At 39.4% G+C, this 9,477-nt stretch overlaps 1 long non-coding RNA gene across 1 annotated transcript; it reads right to left on the minus strand.

Moving 5' to 3' along the window:
* Positions 1 to 296: 296 nt before the first annotated feature.
* Positions 297 to 8,626, minus strand: LOC108642578. Its single transcript, XR_001922655.2, has 3 exons — positions 8,562 to 8,626; positions 7,023 to 7,160; positions 297 to 310 (listed from the first exon to the last, which is right to left on the minus strand). It is a non-coding gene; the product is annotated as an uncharacterized LOC108642578 (long non-coding RNA).
* Between the last annotated feature and the right edge of the window lie 851 nt (positions 8,627 to 9,477).

A 9,477-nucleotide genomic window follows, 5' to 3' on the forward strand; every position in this document is an offset into this window, starting at 1 on the left:
TTATCTAGCATGTTATCAGCTGTATGAAAATAACTATCAGTGCCGTCAGCCCACAGCAAGTATCAATAGGAAGAATGACAGTGGCTAGTTTGCACACTTGAAATGGTTTATTTGTTGCAATCCTGTGCACAAGATGTTTATCAGTAAGCACCAGACAGCCATGCAGAAGAAGGAGCCTTAATTCTGTCTGAGACAGCCTCTTATTGCTATTGATAGTTAGCATCAGTGTCCAGTCTGAGAAATGGAAGTGCTGCAGGCAACTTCAGTCAAGACACCCTATTGATCTACTGCTTCCTCTGCGTCCCTGCAGCTAGAGAAGAAAAATAAAAAGGGGAGGAAAAGCTTGCTGTATAAGGGGCAATGCAGCAGTCTATGACTTGCCATCATTCAAAGGGGTGTGTATGTGCATGGATATTCCTGATATTCAGTACCTTAGACAACTGTAAATCACATGCACAGCCATGATAAATATAAATGTCAATGTGCTGGAAATGTCCTTTATATAAGAGGTGTCACTAGAACTACAGTTTTAGCATGAAACATTTTTGCTGCTTTTTATTTTTCATTGACTTATTGTGCCTCTGTTATATCCTGTCTAACACAATCAATCTAAAGCATAATATCTGAGAGTCCTATTCATAAATAATACATATTTGGGTCATTTTCATTTGTATTCTACAATGAAGATTTACAAGCCAGAAACAAAACAAGAAACAATGTGTGGAATGCTCTTATTCAGTGGATAAGAATATATTACTGTGATCAATTAATCTGCTTTTCTCTGCATTAGGTGGACATCTTTATGGTACATCCATAAGGGTTTATAACTTGGGAGAGACAGAATCAGCTCTAAGACTCTAACATAAAATGCCTGTACTCAGAAAAGAGAAACTTTTCCAAAGTTTCTTGTTTGGTTGGTTTTTGGTTTTGGGGGTTTTTTTGGTTTTGTTTTGGGTTTTTTTTGTTTGTTTTTTTTGTTTGGTTTTTTTTGTTTGTTTTTTTGTTTTGGCTTGGTTTGGGTTTTTTTGTTTTTTTTTTTTTTTTAATGGGAAATGTGTTAATTTTGGCAAACTCAATCACAGCAATAACCCATCTGTGAACATAGTATATTACTCTGCCCTATATATTACCTCTCATGTTAAATGAAACAAAAAATTGACTAAAATAATTCTAGCGATTTCTATAGTGCCATTCATGCAAAGATAGTCACATTTTACTACAAACCACACAAATTCATTCTACAGGAGGGAACACTGACACACAGAAAGGTCCCAGCTCAGTTTTCTCACGCGGAAGTTATTTGGCAAAATTAAGTAAAATAAAATCTGTGCACATAAATTGCCGGAGCAACAAGAAAGGTGAAAGGAAGACTTCAGTTGGCATTAGTATACAGTATAAGAAACTACAGTCACTGGTGCAGACACCAGCAGGGCTAGTATTCCCATGATGGGCCATGTCAGAGGAGCAGCAGTGATGGCCTAGATACTTATCACTTTTGCCTGCACAGAAGAAGCAAAAGTTAGGGTTTGGTGAGTTAAAATCAGCCAGAGCTACTTTAGGAAGGAAAGTCAGAATATACAAGAACTTTGCAGGCAATATAAACTGTTGGAGAAAAGCAGGGGTGAATGGAGGGAGTGTGGACCAGGCTGGTCACTGTGACAGACCCCTCCCGTTTTCCTCAAGCCCCTAGAGATGAAGGCTGGGTGGTGCTCAGGGCTTTGGACTCTGGTCCTCAGAGTGGGGTTGTTGTATTAGCTTTTCAACTCTGGAAATTTTCTACAAGTGCATCTCAGATAAAAATTGAAATGAGTTTTGCAACTATGGCAAAAAAGCAATTTTACATTTCATAGGCCTTTTAAAACCCTTTTCAATAGAAAATAAAAATAACAGTAAGGGGGGAAAAAAGGCTACATTTCCATTCCCGATTTTATAGTTTGACGTTGCAGATGTTTCTGGGTCAGAGGTCAACATGTCTTTAGGTGTCAAAAGATGCAATAACCTGAGTCAAAAATGGCCCAGTCCCCAGAACTGTGACTGTGTGCCAGAATATCCCCACCTCAGAAGCTTGCTGGCAGCAATGTGCTCCAGGTGTCTTACACTATGCAGACCTGGTAGTCATTTTAATATTTTCCATGCTCATGTAAATGGACTTGATGTGTGTTCATCAAATGTGGGAAAATCCCATAGAATTGTGTGCCATCTGTTTATAGGTAAAAGGTCTGCTTTGCTGACAATTTAGTGCAAAATCAGAACACAGAATGAAAGCAAGTTCTGGTTTGGTTTTATAAATCTGAGGCTTAATGTCATATCAAAACCCTAACAAAGTTCAAAGGTTCATTCTGTTTGGAGAGCAGTATTGTCCTCCTCAGATGTATGGATATTACCTGAGCCCTGTGGAGCTCTTAAATCTGCACCACGTGGCTACAACTTGCAACCTAATGAAACCCTGAGCACACACAGGAGCCAGCAGGACATGGAGAGGGTGCAAGGGCCACAGTTTGGGCAGCTGGATGTCTGCACTGGTGCCCTGGACCAGAAGCCTCCATGAAACACTAGCTGACAGCATTCCAACACTTATGGTTGCCCTCAAGTGAGGAACTCAAGCTGAAGCAAAAACGGAAAGGCTCATTTTGAAAAAGTATCACCTTATTTTATTTAGCACTCAATACTGCATTTGCTTTTTTGTTAGAATTAAAGCCAGGTTTAATTCAATTAATATGGTAGATCTCAATCAAAGTGTCCATCTTTATTATTTTGGTCTGTTTTAAACAAGACTGTTGGACAGAAGGCAGTTATGTCTGAGGTCCTGAAAGCAGCTCTGATATTAAAAGGAAGGCTACGATCACAGTGATTTTCAGCGTCAGTTGACAGACATTGACCAGTCATCAGAAGAGGAATTTGAGACCTTTCTTATCCTCCACTCCTTGTGGAACTTCCACTTCTACCTTTCCACAGAGAACTGATAAAAAGACCTGAGAAATTTATACCTGAATATAAGTCAGATGTTGTCAGGAGATGATGTCAAAGACTGTTGCAAAAGAGTATTTTCATTACACCCACCATGGAGTGAGTCTTGGGTGAAAGAAGAGTTAATGCAGCTGGCAGAAGAGAAAAACATCAGAAGAAAATAAACTGACAAAGCTAATCAAATCCAGACAATCTAAAATCTCAAACTGGATTCAAGGTAAGCTGGAAGGATGCTACAGCATCAAAAGCTGTTAAGCCATCCAGTACAACCTGAGGAGAAGACAGAACAAAATCTCTGGAGATATGCTCTGGATGCTTAGCAAGGTAGGTCAGTGTATCTCCACTCTACTGCTTTTCACAGGCTTAACCCTGCCCCTTATGGCCCAATATAGATATTTTAACCTTGCCACCAGCATTGTACTGTATAATCTACCCCATTTGCCAAAAGAGACAAGTTTTATACATTCAATCAGAGAAGTGCAACTCCTCCAGTAATGTGGCCAAGACATTTACTTTGAAAATTGAGGAATCTTATTTTCAAGGTCAGTCTGAGGTTTCCTGGGTTCAGACTAAAACACTTTGTAGGGCCAAAGAAATATTTACTGGGTTCTAGGGAGCAGAGAGTAGATGTGTAATTTGAACATATTTCAAGTCAGCCTGGGAGGTCTTTTTGTTTTTATATATTTGTGTCTCCTCAGACAACCTTTTTTTCCTTTTCTTTTTTTTTTCTGAGAATTTGGAAGTGAAGAAAATGATGACATTTTTTACCAGTACATTTCAGTTGGGTCATATCCTGCATTGAACCAGAGAAGCTGCATTATTTGCACCCTTTCCAGGATGTATTTCTTTCCAGTGCATCATATGAAACTATATAGTCACATTTTGTCCAAGGGTTGCCATTCCTTGTGTTAAACTAGAAGGAGTTTCTGCATAAAGCAATTTTCTGCATACCCTTTGATGTCTTACAGCCTTTAAATGTTTCTAAGAACAGCCTTAAATTCCTAAAAAAGTTTCTGCATAAAGACCTTTGACAGTGGGAGTATTGGGAGAATGACACGTTGTAGGGCTAATTCCAGGTGGAGCTTCTTACACTTGGTAAATTAAGCAGCAGCATTTTACAAATGAGCTCCATGATGAGTAGGTGATCAGAAGATGTGCTACTGTGTAGTGGAGATTATCATCGCAGCATAGGAACTATCACCTAGCCCAGCAATGGCAGTAAAAGGTTAAAAGAAATACTCAATATTATCAATCATATTAAAAAAAAAAAAAAGAGAGAACTCCTTACAGCTGCCAAAGGAGCTTGGGAGAATTAATGTGTTGGTGTCAAAAAGACTGAGAACGAGTGAAATAGGACTACAGTGATTGCCAGAATCTTACTTGCCTGGAGAGATAACATTGGACATTCAGTTTAACTAGGCAGGTGCCAAGAATCCTCTTGTGGATGCTATGGAGTGGCTTTCAAATATAAGAATGTACAATGCCCTCCATCGTCTGGTACTTTCTCTGGTTTCAGAGCTGCTCATTAAGCCAGGGAAACCTCCAGTGAGGTGTGATGACCTGAAAACAGGAAGGAGCTAAAGAATCAATGTTTTAAGTAAAACAGCAATTATAAAAAGATCTACAACTCTTTCCATGCAATCAGGTAAATTACCAGGAATGGCATAAAGCACCTAAATTGGAGAAAGAGTGGAGGAAGGGGAGTGGAGGGGAAAGAAGGTCCCTTGGGCAATACCTGATAGGATGCTTAGTCTGTGTGGAGGGCAAAAGGTTAAGTGAAAATGAGATGAAGGAATGATCAGATATAGTCAGATCAGAGACAGTTAAATAAAGGAAAGTGCTAACCTAAGATAAATGTGAAGAAACACACTTGTGCTGAGTGTGTTGGTGTAGCTGTTCTTCAGCAGTTCAGGAACAGGAGAGGCAGAATTCCCAGTTCCCAATCCATATCAGTCCTAGCTGAAGTACTTTCCAGCAAAAACCCAAAAGGGATAAGGATACAGGTTTAAGATTCCTCTCTGCTACTCCAATAGTGTAAAAGTATATTAAAGGGCTCCTAATTATATCTACACTTTTTGCAGGTCCCTTTTTACTGCTGCTGTGATATAAAACATCCTTAGTAATGAGAAGGAGAGTCAGGCCTGTGCCATCTGTGATTTTGGACAGTGAGAGAGATGCTGTTTTAAAGTATCAAAACAGAAATACTGAGAATTACTTGAAAGCTCCAAACTTTGTTGGTTGATTAATGATTTCATGGGTCAAAGAGCTCTCATTAGTAGGAGTTTCCATAACAACAAACAACATTTGGTTAAAGAGATGCATAACATAGCAAACAAATGCTTGGAACAGTCTATATAAAACTTCATCAAATATTTTGGTAAATCTCCATTCTTAGCCTACTCAACAAAAAGGGCCTGGGATAACAGATTGCACCAGGAAGCTCAAGAAGTATCTGTACTGACCAAATCTGGAAATGACCACAAGTATTTTGTTCAAAACCCTTTGATGTCTTACAGCCTTTAAATGTTTCTAAGAACAGCCTTAAATTCCTAAAGGCCAGATAAAAATTCTAATTCTTAGACACATAATTTGGAGCTCAGTAGTTTTTGTGTTTCCTCAGGAGCTTAATTAACATATACAATTACACCTGGGAATTAGGAAATTAGGTGCTAATAACTGGGGAATACCCAAACAGGATTTCACTAAAATAAATTTTAGTGCTCTCAACAATTTGAGTGCCACAACTCTTTGGGGTGAGAAGTAGTTGTGTGCTCTCCACAAAGAGTTTGTTTAGTCACAGAATGCACCAAACCTAGCTGAACTACTGTTGAGCAATACTTCTCAAGGTAGCTGCCCTTGCAAACTGCAGATTGAGATGCAGAGTGAAATGCAGATCGAGCTCTGGGTGGGAGCCCGAGACAAGAGGCCGTGAACTGCCAGCCTTGGGGATAACAAAGGGACAGAGATGGGTGACGCCAGCCAGGTGAATGGACACTGAGAGACACAGCAGGGGCCGGGAACTGCCGATCTTTTAGATAAGAAAGGAGATGAAGACGGGTGATGCCAGTGAGGTGGATGGACATGGACACGGAGAGGTGGGGCAGGAGCCGAAGACTCCGGAGGAAGAGCGAGACTTGTGCACGGGGAGAGTATGAGGGTATAAAAGGTATAAAAGCCCAGGGGTCCCTTGGTTGAGGGTCCTCCTCGGAAGCACCTGCTCGGACTGTTTCTGTGTTACTGCGCCGTGAGTAAATGGTTTTATGGAACCAGACATCTGAAACTGCAATGGGAAACCTGGGGTCGAACCGGTAAGGAAGCCTGGTCTGACTGTGAGTGGGGTGCGTGGGGAGCCAAGTGGGACCCGTGGAGCCACGGGAGCCGCCGCGGTGAAGGGGCTTCATCCCGGGAGTGCAAGTGTCTGGCCTCGGGAGCGTGGCTGCCAGAGTCTCCTGAATGGTCAGACTGGGTAGTTTCCTTAACACTTCTTAATCGTTGGGACTAACACAGATCCCACATATATTTGTCATCCCTAAGCTACAATGAAAGAAGTCTGAGTCTGTGAATGAGGAGGTCTCAAATGAAAGACGTGGTTGAAGCATTTTGACCCTATTCAATCAAGGTCAATTTTCCTCTGAATTGTACCTGTTTCTTTGTCTAACATTTTAGATACCTTCCAAGTGTCTATCGACAGAGTTTATAAGTGGCATTGCGCAATGAAGAAGAAAGAAAGCTGCTCACAAAACTCCCCCTCTCCCCCATGTGTTAAAAAGCAGAGTTCCTAAGGAAAAGACAAAAGAGTGTTTGGGTCCCAGTTGTATGTGCCTATGGGAAAGGAGTGGTGAAAAGAGGCCAACAGCTCCTGGAAACGGGGAGGGGAGAGCACAAATCAGCTTTATGAGCCAGCAAATGATGGATGGCTAAATGCCAACTGAGAGCAATACATAGAACGGGGTTTGCATTGTTGCAGTTATTAAAGGTTATTTTACTTTTAATTTTTGTGGTAGGGGTTCTTACTCCTTCCTTACAGAAACCCTTGATTTTCACTTGCTACATACTTAGATGCACTTGTCATACCCAAAAGGTGATTTCAGTTCTCGGATGCCAGGAAACTTCTCTGCTGATCAAAACACAGCTGCACAGGCTCACTGGATCTATTCATGGGTGCCACAAGACTAGGGTATGTCTGTCTATACCTGTGAAAATAGATATAATTAATATAAGAGATATGATACATATATGCAAATCCTGAAGCAAAAAATGTCTAATAGTAAGAATGTTTTCGTTTGCCAAACCATATCAAAATATCCAAATTACTAAAGCAGTATTCAGTCCACACTCGGACTACTGCTACTGCACTGACATCAGCACCCTCTTAGTGTATTTTATTTTACATTGAGCTTGTTTTTTAATGAAAGATCTTAAGGAACACAATTTTTAAAAAATACTTTAAGTAGCTTTTCCCAGACTATAACCTCTCTCACCTCGCCTTTAAAAAGCTCGTTCCTTTATTTCCCACAAGTTGCTTGGACATACAATGTCAGGTCGCAGGACTACATGAATTGCTATTAATTGGACACCGATTTTAGGATTGGAACAATAAAGGAGCAATTTCTATCTATTTTATATAAAATTCCTTCAGTGTGAGAAAGGGAACAGAATATTTTCTTACAGATAACATTTTTATTAATTACAGGAATGTATATCAACCCATTTAGTAACAAATAACAGAGAGGCAATATCTTCAGTATGCTTTATTATATTAATAGATTTTGTATTACAATTTTACCTTCTTCACTTTGACATTTATTTCTCCTTTAATGAGTTAAAATGCCTAGCCAAGAGCTCTTGGCTTTAAGTACGTTCTTACATCAGCATATTAACTGTCACATTCAGGCTAATAGGCTTAACTTATCTGTTCGAGATCTCTGTCAGAAAAAGACCCAAACCCTCCCATTTAAAAAAATTGATGTAAATGGAAACTTCCACTTTAGTGGCCCTGGAAGACAATAATGCTGCTTCATCATCATCCAAACATTCAGTTTTACGGGTTTGCTGCCAAATATCCCAAATATCCGTGATAAGTGTCTCTTCTTGTAATAAAAGATACTGAACAAAAAGCAGTTTAACTGAGATTTTGAAGTCTTGATTTGCAACAGTCCATTCTGAACCCTTCATTTTATTTCCTTTTGTATTGTGCAGGCAAACAATTGTAGCTTTCGTCATGAGCTCAAGCAGTACATTTTAGCAGACTGAGCTTAAGCACATGCAGATGGCTGTAACATCAAATTTTTTTAAAGGATATTATAAAGCCAACTGTAAGCAAATTAATGTAAAAATGAAGGAACATTTTTTCATAATATTGGGTAATTGCAAGCAAAGTTTCAATGGACCTCAGAAACTGAGATGAAACAACTGCAGGTTTTGAATACTTTTTAATTCTGACTTAAATCACATTACTATGAATCACCATTATCAATGCAAGGGACATCATCAATGGAAATATACAGCTGATATGATCTATTTTTAAGAACAGTTTTAGAATCAGTTTCCTCATTAATTATGACCATGTTAATGAGAGGAGAGAAAAAAATTACCTGATATTTTACCAAGAGTCCTCTCCTTTTCTTCTCTCTTAATCCAAACCAATTCAGCAGGACTTGGGCTTCTGAAAAAACAGAATTGTGATAGATTTTCTGTATGTACCCTTATTTTTTTCTGCTAGAAAGGTACATACAGTGGTTATCTGTGGATTTACTCTCTGCTCAATGGTGACTCATTGGCTGTTTCTACCTCTCTCAGTGACACAGCTCCAGAGCTCAGAGCTCACGGGAGCCTTGCTGGGTCAAAGGTACCTTTCAGTGTCAGAGAAACTGAACTCACTCCTGAACACAGGGTCCACCGAAGTGTTTCTTTACTCAAGATGCCTTTCAGTGGTTATGGTATTTCTGACTTCTTTCTTGTGAAACTGGGAGATAGTGGTCATTTGCTTCCCTGTTTGCCTGTATGAGGAAGCAAGAGAAAAAAAATAAAAATCTGTTTAAGAGCAAATACCACAAGAGATAATTCCATCTGCCTGCCTGATTTGACATTTTCAACTCAATTTCTCTGTTTCTCTGATGAATGATCCAGCTCTTCCCAGTAATAGGCACTGCTTAAGTGCTGGACATATGCTACAATAATAACAATTACAAATAATTACTCTAATGGGGTGAACGAATAACACCAATTAGTTGGTGTGATGATGTTTCCATGACAAACTCCAGCTTTATGGAGTTGTTCATTTTTAAGTCTAAAAGCTTTCTGATATCCTTTGTCAGGCAACAGTGTGACTTGACCACCTCAATTAATAAATCTGTCTTGCTAGATGCATATAGTCATGGACTGTGCTCCTACTTCAGTGAAAATTTCAGTCAACACCTAGTGCAGAACTAAGTTTAGGCTTAACTGTAAGCACTTAATCATAATGAAGCAGATTTCCTGATGAATACTTATTAAATAATTACATTGCCT

This window comes from Manacus vitellinus, unplaced genomic scaffold (genome assembly GCF_001715985.3).
Source record: "Manacus vitellinus isolate BGI_N305 unplaced genomic scaffold, ASM171598v3 scaffold_10_pilon, whole genome shotgun sequence".
Lineage (NCBI taxonomy): Eukaryota > Metazoa > Chordata > Aves > Passeriformes > Pipridae > Manacus > Manacus vitellinus.